The sequence below is a fragment of the Saccostrea cucullata genome, unplaced genomic scaffold (genome assembly GCF_032062105.1).
Source record: "Saccostrea cucullata isolate Sc308-1 unplaced genomic scaffold, CSIRO_AGI_Scuc_v1 ctg1049, whole genome shotgun sequence".
NCBI classification, from domain to species: domain Eukaryota; kingdom Metazoa; phylum Mollusca; class Bivalvia; order Ostreida; family Ostreidae; genus Saccostrea; species Saccostrea cuccullata.
The window spans coordinates 10,657-25,240 of NW_026934181.1; the positions used below are offsets into that span (position 1 = coordinate 10,657).

At 31.9% G+C, this 14,584-nt stretch overlaps 1 long non-coding RNA gene across 1 annotated transcript; it reads left to right on the plus strand.

Moving 5' to 3' along the window:
* The first annotated feature begins 10,017 nt into the window (after window positions 1-10,017).
* LOC134240081 (uncharacterized) lies at window positions 10,018-14,245 on the plus strand. Its single transcript, XR_009986353.1, has 3 exons — window positions 10,018-10,323; window positions 10,994-11,154; window positions 13,943-14,245. It is a non-coding gene; the product is annotated as an uncharacterized LOC134240081 (long non-coding RNA).
* Window positions 14,246-14,584: the final 339 nt, after the last annotated feature.

Below are 14,584 nucleotides of genomic sequence, written 5' to 3' on the forward strand. Positions count from 1 at the left end.
GCATAGACTGTCGAGAGCCTACAAAAGGATTCTGTGGTACGATTTTCTATACTTTTTGAGGAAATTCATTCAAAACTGGAGGCTAACAGACCATGAAATATAATTTGCATTTAAAATCTTTGTAACCTTTTCTAATTAAGTTGATGAATATGAAGTGATTTTTCCAATGCTTAACAACCATGGATGATTACTGGGAATACTGCAGAGTGAGAATCTCTTTATAACTGGGAGTACAGAACCATCTTTTTGCCGCAGAACAAACTTTATATGGACGGGACTACGTAGATACAGGATTTCCAGTGGTAATATGATTTAAATTTTATTCAAAAAATAGAACTAAATGAACTCTTTGAAATTATCGTACAATGAACTGCATCTACTTCCTTATAAACTATCAACTCCTCAAAGTTGATAGTTAATAAAACTGAAGTTATCGTAAAGGATATGTTTAACTTTTAATCTTATTTTCTGAAAGACTCAGATAGGGAAGAAAAAGCGTTTTATTTAAAAAAAAAAACAAATTAATTGACAAGAGTTGGTGAAGGTGGAAAAAAAGGGTGTTGAATGCATTAATTTGTTTTCAGTGAACGGCAATTGTCCCTTTTTCTTAATGATAACTACAGTGAAAACTGCCTAGTCTGACACCTGTGCAATCAGACAAACTGTGAATTCCGACATTCCATCTCTTTCCCTTTTTACTATTTTTCATTTATCTTACACTGTACAATCCGACACTCTGTCTATTTCGACCCAATATGTTTCTTCCTGTGCATGTCGGATTAGACATGTTTCACTGTATTGTAAAAAGGTTTTGGCCTGGCGTAAAAGTAAAATATTGACAACTGTTAAAGTCGCTGTTTCACACAAAAGTCCTTTGACAGTTAAGTAGGCTGATTTGTCTCTTACCAATACACACCTCCTACATGTAACCTTATTAGCATAAATCGTAAGAATTCGGAAATAAACGTAATAAAGTATAAACAAAATCCGTAAACGTCCGAACAGCTTTCCTCGCGAGAATTCAACGAGACCAACATGCTAGAGGTGAAAATTGAGAGAGAAATTCAACGAGAAAAAAGGTAAAACTTTCTGTTTTGTCGATTTATAAGGTTTATAAATTGCAAAAAGTTGAAAAACAAACGTTTCTCTACCTGAAGAGTGAAAGTAGATATGCAGTTTCTCATTCTGTCAAGTGTTATTGCACTTTAAGGATGACATTTACTCAGGTTTCAGAAAACAGAAATGAAATTTTATAAAGTATAATATGTTACATCAAAAATTGTTCTAAACGGATAAAATAACCAAGTTTTAACTCAATATCAATTTAAAAATATAATATTTTATTATTCGAAGAAAATAAACAGGAAAAAAAATCAATGTATGGTATTGCAGAGGAAATTCGGACTAAATTTTTAAATTTTCATTTTTGTCAAAATTTATTATTTCTTGCAATATTTCTTACGATGTAAAGGTTACATGTATTTTTAAACATCATTTTGCAAAAAAATATATATATTAAAGCTCATAAATTATTTCAAATAATTGAATGCTATGAAATAAAGAAATTCAAAAATATGAACAAAAACCATTCCAGACAACATATCTCAATAATTTGATCATTGACCTCATATAATATTATAACCATGAGAATTAGGACAGCAAAAGTAACCTGAAGCTATAAATAATTTAGAGTTCTTATCAGTCAGATTTTTTATATATTCGATTAAAAATGGGGAAAAATATAAATATGACAGAGGAAATTCGGACTGTAATAAGTATTAAGTTTATGACCCAAACTCTAATCGTTTCTTCTAATGAAGCAAAGCTGTTCCAATGCTATAATATTTCATTATTTAAAGAGTTGTTTTGCTTGTAATATTTTGTGAGTAAAGAAAAAATTGGTCATACATGTAGTGTGGAAAATTGGGGTATTTTGCAAGAAATACTCAAGGGCCACTAGCATGAAAAGTAGGTCATTGACCTAGTTATTTGAAATTGAAATTTAACACAAGAATCATAGTTGTGCAATGTTCAATAAGTGGTTTTTCGTTCTTATCAGTGGAATTTTCAGTCATCTGAGTAAAGGTATACCTTAAAGTGTCAAAACAGCACCTCTCGATTTTGTAAACATGTTTCCATATGGAAGGGAGTAGTTGTGTCGGTCTAGATTAACCCACATGCATTCATTTAGTAAACAAAAACACTCGTAAGTAGAATTTCATTTCTTTTTTTGATTACCTGTAGCACAAAATGGCTAAATATTTTAGGGCATGTTTGTCAAATGCCGTTAATAGCAAGTCTTTTATTGAAGAGAAAATGCAGCTGTGCTATAGTCCGTTCCTACTTGTATTGAGGTAGTCTATCATGCATGCATTAGTCCGATTTTGATATTTTACTTCCTGGCATATAAATATCAAAATTGTAAAAAAAAAAAAAAAAAAAAAAAAAAGCCAGGAAAACGTCAGATTTTTCGGACTAGCATGCATATGCAGAGTATAAAAGTCATTATTTTTACTTATCAATACCCAGTAATTTGTGAGAACCATATGTGTGTTTTTTTGAATACCAAGAAACTAAAATTTAATTATATCCGTACTCGTGTGTATACATGCACAAGAAGTTCTTCCGAATTTCCTCTACACATATACCGTTTATACTCGCCTATAAGTCGGTATTTTGGGAGTTTAATATTGGTCTATAACTCTATGTCCGACTTATAGGCGAGACATAAAGGGATTGATATTTTTCTGGAGACTAAAGGTAGACTATTAATTATTTGCATTTCCGACGATTCTCAAAGAAAATGTCACCGGTCACGGTAGCCTAGTGGTAGAGCGTTCGCTTCGTGATCGGGAGGCCCGGGTTCGATTCTCGATCGCGGCGCCGCGTCATACCTAAGACGTAAACAAAGGTAGTGACTATTCCTTCGCCAAGCGCTCGGCACTAGAAGTGAAAGTCACGGGTCTTTCGGATATGACCTTAAAAACGTAGGTCCCGTGTCACGGTAGGCGTTGGCACGATAAAGAACCCTCACTGCTCAATGGCCCTGAGTGCCGAGTATAGGTCTAAATTTGAAGCCCTTCACCGGCATCGGTGACGTCTCCATATGAGTGAAAAATTCTCAAGAGGGACGTTAAACAATATACAATCAATCAATCAATCAAAGAAAATGTCTGGATATATAAGATAATCTATGTATTCTTAGATTTAATATATATGAAGTACAAGTATTTACATATTTCAATAATTAAGGTCTTCCGTTTCCAACGGAAGACCTTCTACTGATTCTGAAGATTAAGATTATTCTTATTATTCTTTTTTTTGTTTTCTTCCTAGACGCCAACTTTGAGGCCTCATATCTCACTCAATTCTCAATGGATTTTGCTCAAATTTTAAGACATTATAGACGGTAATAAACTCTATCAGAATGCTGTCGATAATTTCAAAAAGTCACTTCCGGTTTTGAGTTATTTCCCTTTAAACGAAAAATTATAGGCTTTCATTTCCAGACAAAGGCTCAGAGACCACTAGAGCTGGAGCAGAAATTTTACTGGTTTTAGATAACAGAAGGATTGAAGTTGTGCACATCGGTTTTTGTTCTTCGATTTCTCTATTCAAAATGGCGTTATACAGGGGTCAAAAAATAGAACGCCTAAAAGAGCGAAAATTTACATATATTTTCCTTTTTATCTTGAAAACTAAAAATATTTTGTTAAGACATGTTGAACAAAAGTTGTGAATAAATGCAAGGGCTTTCATATCATACTATTCAAAAGGGGCTGGCCCCTATGATTAGGGGTTTAGGGAGCTTGAAAGTTTTTGCTTTATAGCTCAAAAACGGTAAATATTTCGATCTGGATTATACGAACAAAATTGTTCTTTTACACCTTTTTAATCTGATGAAAATGTTTTGTGTTCGATTATACCGGGGGTATTGCGTAATACGTAGTTGAAAGCAGGCCAGGTAAACAGGTAGCGTTTTTCATTCAGAAAGGAAATCAGACCTCTTCATGTGTATAATTTACACAAACTTCCTATCAGTAATAAACCCTATGGTATTTAATTTTAATTTTCTTCTAAATAGGGCTTTATACGTGCTTTACGGTTCACTATTAAATTATTTATAACGATTAGTCTTTCTTTTTTATTTATTATTAATTAGTTTTATAGTGAACACGTCTTCATAAACGGAATATATTAAATCTATCTTTCTACATTGATTATTATAACAATTATAACTTATTTTAACTCTATGCATCGAATAATTCACGATCATTAGTTGTATACATTTGGCGATCTCCAAGATCGCCTAGATGTTTGTAACAGTTATGTAATCCAACACCCGAATCCCACGCTGTCGATCGAGGTCACTAGTGTACCAGCCACCTGTCGTAAACAATGCAAGTGTCTGTGATCGTGTTACAGTTTGAAATCCATTGTGTACAAAGACCTATCAATTTATAGAAAATCATGTTTTTAATTTATCGAATCAATAAAAATACTTCACCGATCTTTCATTTAATCTAATTCGAAACACTGGTGCATAAATCATTTTGAATTGTGATCGCTTTCTTTGGCCTGTTCACGCAAAAATTATTTCTCTATTCCGTGTTAATGTATTTTATTTAAATTGTGTAATTGAAAAGGGGCTTCGGCAAATAACTATAATTAGTGATGGAAGTCTTGTGATACGTAATGTACTATTATGTACGTTTTATTTTTACCATCACTCTTTTGTTTCTCCATTATTTTTTTTTTTATATTAATAAACATAGAACGTTAAAAGAATACTTTAAAATATACTGTTATTCACGTATTTGTAATAAACAGTTTACATCCAGCTTTGTCGCTTTGTGTCTAAAATTTTGTAGCGCAGTCCTCATTTACAAGCACGTGTCCGCAGATAGCAGCGGGTATGTCGATTTGAATATCAGTTGTGTACTCCGATAGTTACAAATGGAAAATTGGGTTTGAAATCATCATGATTATGTCGACTCCTTTCATATCATTCAATTTCACTCTATTCCAGCTTGTTTTAATCAATCGTAATCGCTTGTGCATTTATTCATTTCAAGTTTTATGCTTTTTGATAGCCGCAAAAAAAAAACACAAGCTATGTTTACACCATTTTTCCCTGTATTTATCGAAGTGGTAATTGTTTTATGAATCTTAAATACATGTACGCATGCATGATAATTGTAAGTGGATTTAACGTTTCTAATTCACAGGGGGAAATCCAACATGAAATTAAGCACTTTTGAGTTTGCAGTTATTTGCTACTAAACTTAAAATGATATTGTACAGAATGGTATACTATTTCGTCCAATAAACAGAATATTTTATATGCCTGTACATGTACAATGTCAGTACAAATTGGCTGCAAAGCAAAAAAATTCTTTCACATGCAGGAAAGCACGTCAAGATATTCAAAGCTGACATAGTTTTTCAATTCTATTTCAGGCTGTTTTTAAAGGAAAATAAAAAATAATTTTACCGCATTTGCTCATAAATAGATTTATCGATGTTAAAAAAAAAAATCATGTTCATTGATGTATAAGAAGAATTTATTGTCATCAAAATGAAGGTGTAGGCCTGTCCGAGCCTCGATACCTTGGATCTTGATTACGTGATAATGCTCATGGTTTCTGTAGAGCAGGCTATGCTGCAAACCGGTGCAAAACTAAAAAAAAAATATCTTCATGATCTTTGTGTCATTTGTAGATGTAGAGCAAATTCAAAACAATTTTTACTAGAAGTTGAAAAACTCCTCATTTTTTTATTCACCATGCATTTTAACCACATCATCATTATCCGGAAAATCAAGAGATTTCTTTTCAAATCTTACACACTCTCAGGCTGGGGAGTATCTGATGTAAACTCTTTTTATATGACCATAAATTATCGGTGATCATGAGATATTAATGACAATGAAATTGAAATATATTTCAACATTTAATATTAAGTTTAAGCAAGTTTTTAAAATATTTTACGCATGATTTTTACTTGTTATAATTTACGAATTATTTTATGGAAGTAATAAAAAAACGTCTCATTTCCCCATGTGCACTCTCTAACACAATCACATAAAGATTAGCCGCTACCGCAGCCGATAATAATTACATGTTTATAAATATGTATGAGCTTTTACATAGAAGAGCGGCTAAATACATCCAGAGCTTTCAGAATACGATTTTACAAAATTAGAAAATTCGTTATTGCCTATTTATCATACAATATAAATTAAATTCTTTCCTTAATTATTGAATTCCTATGTATTTAACTAGGTACTTAAATTATCGATTCGCTCTGATATTTGGTTGTATAATGATTACAATGTATATAAACGTCCTTCTGGTCAGTCATTGTTGCTTGACGACGTCTTGTTTTCTCCTCTCACATTGGTAGCGCGTATGAACAGCGGTATGAACACAAGCTTGTAAACAAAATAAACGGCAATTCACAAAAAAGGAAAACCAGAAGAAAAAAGTGTCTGTGTAGGTGAAAAACACACCTCATTAATTTGTTTTTGAACCACCCCATACGTTTTTTTCTTTCTCCCATGCATTTCGACTATACGGAAAAAGGATCACTAGAACCTTCGGTTATATTAAAAGAAAGATGTTGGACCTTCAAACGGCACTATATCCGAACAGCTATTATACAGCCTATCAAATATATCATGGCGTCAATAAAAGAATTATTTAGATATTTCAAAAAATACTAATTTCATTCTAAGAAAAGCCACGCAGCTGTATACAGACATTCCAAAATAATGTTTCATGGACCGACAGGTTGTTAAATTCCTCTCATCACTATAAGTACCCCATCCCTTAAAATGAATACAATGCCTTCCTTCTAAGCAGAGAATGTCAGTCGGTTGATTTGTTTTTGTACATGCATATATACATGTAGTTTAGGGGTTGAATTCCGAGACTGAAAGTTACGACCTATTTTTATGTAAACCAATAATCATACATGAAATGTAATGCCCTGCCATGAATATGGCCAAGGCATTTGGTGTTTGTCGGACGTCTTCCATCCTTCCTACTTTCTGTCCTTCCTTCTCTCCTTCTGTCACACTTTGCCTTTAGCTCAGTTCAAAGCTCAATTTCAAACAAACTATCCAAGATATTTTCATCAATCTTTATATACTGATAGTAATTAATTAGAGTTATGCAATTGCATTAACATTTTTTAAAACTTGACTTTATATACATGTATATACCTCACTTTTCTTAAATTAGTGTTTAGCTCAGTTTTAAACATACCATTCAAAATGGTGTTATCAAACTTCCCATGTTGATGCATACTGATGAGAGCTATTTAATGGCATCACCATTTTTGAACTTGGCCTTTCTTTTGACCTTGACCTAACTCTATTTATCTCAATTTTAGCTCTAACGAGAGTTAGTTATTGCTTAGCACAAGGTCATTTGGAAAGATCAAGGTCACACGTACTAGTATTCCTTTACAGTCTTTTTCCTAGCGAAACATTGTAAGTTGCTTCTCTTAAAAGGTTTTTTACTTGTATATCTTTAGTATGTGGCTTTTGACCTCGACTCAAGGTTACGTCTTCTAGTCCGTAGCTCCAACGGAAGACCTATTCGTTGCTTTGCAACGAGCTCGGCTCTAGTTTTATTTGTATTTTAAGTGGCATTGCCTTTATGTTTAATAATTTAAGATTAAATATCAGTGTCGAAAAATATTAATTGAAACCAGGTTAAAACATCAATTGATTTACTCGAAATTGTCACCAGATTTTGGGGAAAAAAAATGTACCGACTTATAAGCGGGTCAATAGCAAATCCCACAAAATAACGTCAAAAAATACAACCGGCATATAGGCGGACCGACTTATAGGCGAGTATATACGGTACATGTGTTTTGTTTACATTTCTTTGCAGTTTTAATAGATTCATGTCATGCTGTTCATGTTGTTCATGAACAAACAATTTTTGAATTTTAGAAAATGTGTATAATGCAATACAAATTTGAAAGCATTGTAGGGCTAGAAAAAGTTTTCTTTCATTGCTCACTCAGGCTTTTTACTGGTCAGCTCATCATAATATCACTATCCCACTAGGCTACTAGATTTTAATAAAAAGAGACTTTTTCAAAACGATAATGATAATAATCATGATAAATGTAATAGTTATATTTTGTTTATATATTGTGACACACAGTTGGACAAATAATCTAAACAATTTAAAACAGGATTCCGAAATGACAGAACTTTGACATATATCTGGGTCTTTTTTTCGCAATGATCTATTTTTCGCATTTTTTTGCGATCATTTTTAATTCGCAAAATATAAAACACGCAGAAATTATGTCAGCTATAATGTGACATAAACATTACCATTTTATACACAAAAATCTTTAATCGTACAAAATAACTTACACAAAATATAAACTGTACTAACCTACCCCCTTTTCGCAAAATGTCCGACACGCGAAAAAAACCGGATAAACGGTAAGCTGTCAATTAAGTTACTAGCCCAACTATAATTGTATTTTGTTATACATAGAACTGACCCAAAAGATAGATGCCCCCAACAATGTACTAGCCTAGATAAAAAAAATTTACTGACCCCAGTCCATTGGGCCTTCCATTATTTTTTTAGCCTTGCATTGTAAAGTCAGCTATCGAGACATTCCATCCTTTTTTGTTTTTTTTTTTAATGATATGCACGTACCATCCCACACAAATTACACACACAAGAAAATATTTTTTTTCCACTTTTAAAATATGGGCTTTACTGATCTTTACATATGAGCCTCGTCGGATAGAAATCGACCTTATGGCAAAATTTATCGAATTTGAGATTTTTGTGTATTTAAGTTGTCCATGTAAAATCACGACAAAAACTGAACACAGAATAAAAATATCTTCATTTATAACAAAGTTATTACATTTTCAAATTGGTATGTTTGCAAAATCAACTTGGGGCACCTGTCATCGCTTAGCAATCCAAGTGGTCATCGTGTTTAAGTTATACAATATGCTTAATTAATGACAAAAATAGTTGATCATAATCTACAATCCCAAAATATTGTGTTAACTGTATTTTAAATCCTTTGAAAACTGAATACCCCTACCCCCCCCCCCCCCCAAAAAAAAAGATATACTTTTCTGTCTTTCGTACAGACAAATCCGTCTCTATGAACAACTGAACTTCCAATTAACAAAATATATAGAGGATATTCAATGTTTTGTAGTTGAATATGGAATTTATTTCACGAGTGGGACAGGATTTTTGATATTTTCACGAGTACATTGTACATTACATTTTTAAAAAAAATCTTTGATTTTTCCTTTGCCTCTGTCTTTTTGTAATACAGTCATAGGCTCGTGACGTCATAATTGAGCGGTTGAGACGTCATAGCTAAGTGAGGTAAAACACTGTAAACATGGATTTAGCAACATATTTTTGGTAATTTTTACAGTTTTACTCGCTGTCAGAATGGTTTATTTATTTCCATCTATCTTATATTAGGTCAAAGAAGATTTTGTTACAGCAATCTTCGTTATGGGAAGGGAAATCGAGAGTTTTCCCGCACTTCTGATATTTGTCACACTGTGACAGGATATCATTTTGATATCCTTTCACACTGTGACAGGATATCATTTTTATTCAATGAATAAATTACAGTATTTCACGGGTAAAAATGTAATAAAGGGAACTATTTAACGTTCTACATGTATCTAACGGACTGTAATTTCAAAATATGTAAAAAAAATTTCTCTTTGTTTTCAGCAACAAAACTGTACTAAACTTTACCATTTGATGTTAAAATTCTCCGGGACTACTTTTGCCCTACGAATACCACTGCCACAGGCTTTCCAAACTTTTTCCAAAATCTGGAAAATTGGCTTGCGCGAGTAATTCGGTTTTCAAAAAATTCAAATTGAATGTTGTGTATTAGTTTATTGATTAAAATAAAGGAAAATGACAATCGTTCTATTTATTTTTTAGAGCAGCAAGTAACGGTTTATTATTTTCAATCCGATTAAATCCGGATTATTTTTTCAAGCGTAGTTTACACCAAGTTGCAATGGCGGCTTCCATGCGTCATTGGAAACGGAGAGAAGTTTCGTGTCTTATGCATGTTATGGCTGTAATTCAACACATTCTGAATGAATTTGATAGAAATACAAGACTGTTGATGCAAGAGACATGGTATATTTCATGGTTGTGCGAATGGCATCAATAATGATGAGAATATTCGAGAAAACAAAGAGCTTTGTAATTCGAGACTGAGCTCAATGAAAGCTAAAAATTCTGTGATGGCAGGGCTGAGGAAACATTGATGTGATAAAAGGTAAAGTTTGAATACTGTATAAGACGAGACGAGACACATGTCCATCGTTATGATAACCATTTAGACCATGAGTTCTCCCAATTTACAGGTCCAGAAAAATCACAAAATTTAGCTATATAGCTAAATCTACCTATAGGCCCTATATAGCTTTATTTACCTATGTAATGTAGATTTTTTTTAGCTATTTCGGAGTAAATTTCTGTTTATCAAAAGCAGACAAAAAGATGCATAATGAAGCAGTATTAGTTTTCAACTTTGAAATGGACTGAAAACAATTCACCAAAAACACACTTTTAAAAATGTTATATACATGTAGGTAAATAAAGCTATATAGGTAAATTAAGCTAAATAGCTAAATACAGTGATTTTCCTGGACCTGTTTAATTATAGCATAGACCAGAAGAGTTAGAACACTTCATTAAAATTAAAATTAAAAATTAATTATCTCATTCTAGCAAATTAAGTCTTAAAATTATAGAAAATCATATGCATTGTTATTATTCAATTAGGTTATACAAGTAGACCATATGTTACACATACAATTGTAGATCTCATGTACTTGTATGTATACAAGCTACAAATTTTGAAAATCCACATATTTCCTACTGAGGAATTGAAAATGAAGAATACTATTATAATAGAGAAGTAAACTAAAGTTTGATTTTAACAGGAAAGGGAGAAAACAATAAGGACAACACCAGGATATGACTACAATGTCACCCAAGGCTTAATTCCCAAAATATAGGACTGTGGTGCTTTATCGATCCAGCTTTCGGACCACAGTAAGGCACTCATGACTGTGACAGATACTGCCTGATTATCACATTGAAGGTAAAAAATTCAAATATCATAAGGCAAAAAAAAAAAAATAGTCTTGTTTCCTGCTACCAGCGTGAAAAAAAATAGGGTATGTACAGGGTTCGACACTAATGGTGGACCGGCGGGCTGAGTCCACCAAAAAATTGGAAGGTCCACCAAATGCTCTGGACTGGGTGGACCTTTGGTCCACTTAAAATTTGAACACCGTATTAAAAAAAACAGTGAAATTCCAGGTTTCTTTTTTTTTTATGTCTCAAATTATTAACTTGAACCTGTATTTTACATATAAAATGTTTTAGGTAATCAGGGGGACCTAGCAAAATATTTTACATGTAAAAGGAGACGAAAGAACAATCAACACGGACCTTGAATAAGAAGCATGAAAAATCCAATAGCCAAAAATGCACAGAAAGGTGTTTAACTGGGTAACAGGAAATCGCTTCACGCCTGAACGCACATTTTATATATGATTACTATAGGTTTCTAATGTGCTATTGAATACAAGCAAGATCGATAAATAAGTGATAATTTCTTGGTGGAATACCTTGCTTAACAATTGAACCAGCCTAATTAATTTTTGAGAGGAATAAAATGTTACATTTTTAACGTTATTTATAACTAAGGCTCTTTTCATTAAATTTTCATTGAAAGTTATTTAAAAAATTAAAATTAATTGACAATCTATTATTTTGAATTAGTTCTTCTCATTCTCGGCATAAAATGTTAAATCATTAAAAATACTGTAAAAATGCCATGTGTTACTATTCAAATTAGGTTATAAGTTAGATAACTACGATAATGTATACACGTATTAGAATTGTTGACATCTGCATTTACATTGTTTTTTGTGTGTGTGTTTTTATAGACAAAAGCATAAAATTTTATGAAAATCCACAGTTTCATTTTTTTCCTGATATAGGAATTAAATGAATAAATACTAAATTATAATTAATTTATACACATACATGTACTAAAGTTTTGATTGTTAATTTAGGATCAAGATACATGGAGATAAACATATTAATTAATAATGAATGAATCAATCTACCTTTGAAACGAAATAAATGCAGGTTTCACCATTGTAACTTAATGATAATTATTAAAATATTTTTAATTCATTTTTTTTTTAAGTTTTAAAATAAAAGGACCTAATCGATTTGATTCTGTTGGCTGGTTGATTTTGCTTTGTTATAATGCCTTGTGCAATAATTCATTCATTCATTCAAACATTTATAAAGGTCCACAAAAGAGAATTTTTCCAAGTAAGGCACTCATGACTGTGACAGATACTTATCACATTGAAGGTAAAAAAAAAATCATAAGGCAAAAAAAAAAAAATAGTCTTGTTTCCTGCTACCAGCGTGAAAAAAAATGTAGGTCGGAAAATTATTTTATTTTTTTATTTAATTTTATTTTTTTCCAATGGTATTTGTTGGATATGAACTATTACAAAACCAAATTAAACATGTCATTGGTCAATATTATCGTTTAAAATAAGTAGTGTTTCATGCAAGTCCATATTTAAAATATGTATATTTCATGAAATACCACTTGAATGTATATTTTTTTCACTTTTGGATCATGAAATTTTCAAATTTTCCTCAAAAACTAAATAAAAACTTTAGGGTCGGGTGCAAAAAAATAGGGTAGGTCGGGTAGCAGGAAACAAGACTATTTTTATTTTTGGCTTAATCTCCTTCAACACACAAAACAGAATCAAATTTAGGACAGATCAGGAAGTGCATGATATTTATAAACAACAGTATGGCTAGATGTTAATTGTGTTATGTCATGATACACTTGAACTGTATCATGATTCATATCAAAACATGGAAGCAAATTGAAAAGGGAGGGGGGGGCTAAACCAACAAAAAAAGGTTAAATCCAAATTTTCAATGCCTTCATGTTTTTAATGTCTATTTTTGCAACAAAAAAAAAGGGGGGAGGGGCTAAGCCCCCTCCAGTTCCAATGCCTATGCAAAATGTCACGATTCAACTTTTTAAAATATATGAAATTCTGAATCTCATTTTCTAAGATAAAAAAAAATCTAGAATGAGGTTTATTCTATCAGTTGACAAATAATGCTGTAACAGTTCTGAATACTGTACATTACAATAAATACAACAAAAGTAAATAAAGTGAAAACTTTTTAATTAGGTTAAAAGACTAAAAAGAAATGGCATACATTGCAATATCCCTACACTAGCCACAGTTTTATTTTTTTAGTATAAAGTAAGCTGGAGTAAATCAGGAAAATGTTACATCATAATTGTATTTGACTTGTTATGCCTCCGTATTCTTAGATTTGGGAGTATATATTTTTTGCCCGGTTTGTCCATCTGTTGGTATCTGTCTGTCTGCCTGTTTGTCCACAAAATCTTTAACGCAGCTCACATTTGGATGTGTGGGTCTATTGTTTTCATATTTCACATATGTATTCCTTACGTAAAGACGTTTCTGCGGGTACAACCAAATTTAACCTTGACCTTTGGATTTTGACTTGCATTTGAAAAACTTTTATCTGTGCCACAAGCTGCCATGCAGGGCATCAATGTTCCTAAATGTCTTGTTTTCTGATATCATTCATAATATCATGATGTAGTTTTGTAACCATGCAACTACATGTGCATTACATTGTGTTTATTATCTAATTTGTTGGAATGCCTTGCATTTACATGTATCTGTTATTCATAAATTTACATGTAGATGCATAAATGACTAATGTTTTTTATATGTGTGTATAAGTAAATAGACAGAATGAGAAGTATGCATTTATCACAATTAATTTTTTTTTTTCAGACTGATTTTTGAAGGACCTTTCTACCTAAACAGAAATGTATGAATGTCAACATCACTGTTTCAATCACTCAGCACCCTACCATCAAAGTGGATATGGTCTTCAAAGACAAAAACAGTGGATATGATCTTCAGAGACAAAATGAGCCCCCAAAAGAAGTCACTCTTGTTTAACTGGGATAATTTTCTCACATGTATCATTGTTTTACACATACATATTTTTAAGTAGAAGTAACAGTTATTCAACATATTTTTTCTTTTAATTTGAATACATGTAGAGGCAAATGATAAAATGATCACATCAGAGTTTCATTGTGTTGTTATATTTATGTGTGATACTATCAATCATAACAAGTTTGATACCGGAAATCCAGGAAAAACACCCTAAATGTGTATTTATTTTGCAATGTTTTTCATAAGTATTATACAAGTCCATCATACCTGTACCTTTGCTGCCATACAGAGATTATGTATTTTACTTTGAAATGTCATGAAGATTCAACTTGAGATAAATTTCTGTTCTTTACTGAATCAAATTGAATGTGGAAAAAATACAAATATACAGAAAAACCCCTCACCTTCTTTTAGTTGTGGACAACGTTGACATGAGCAAATTTGTGCTGCACCCTTTTATATTGAGTTAAA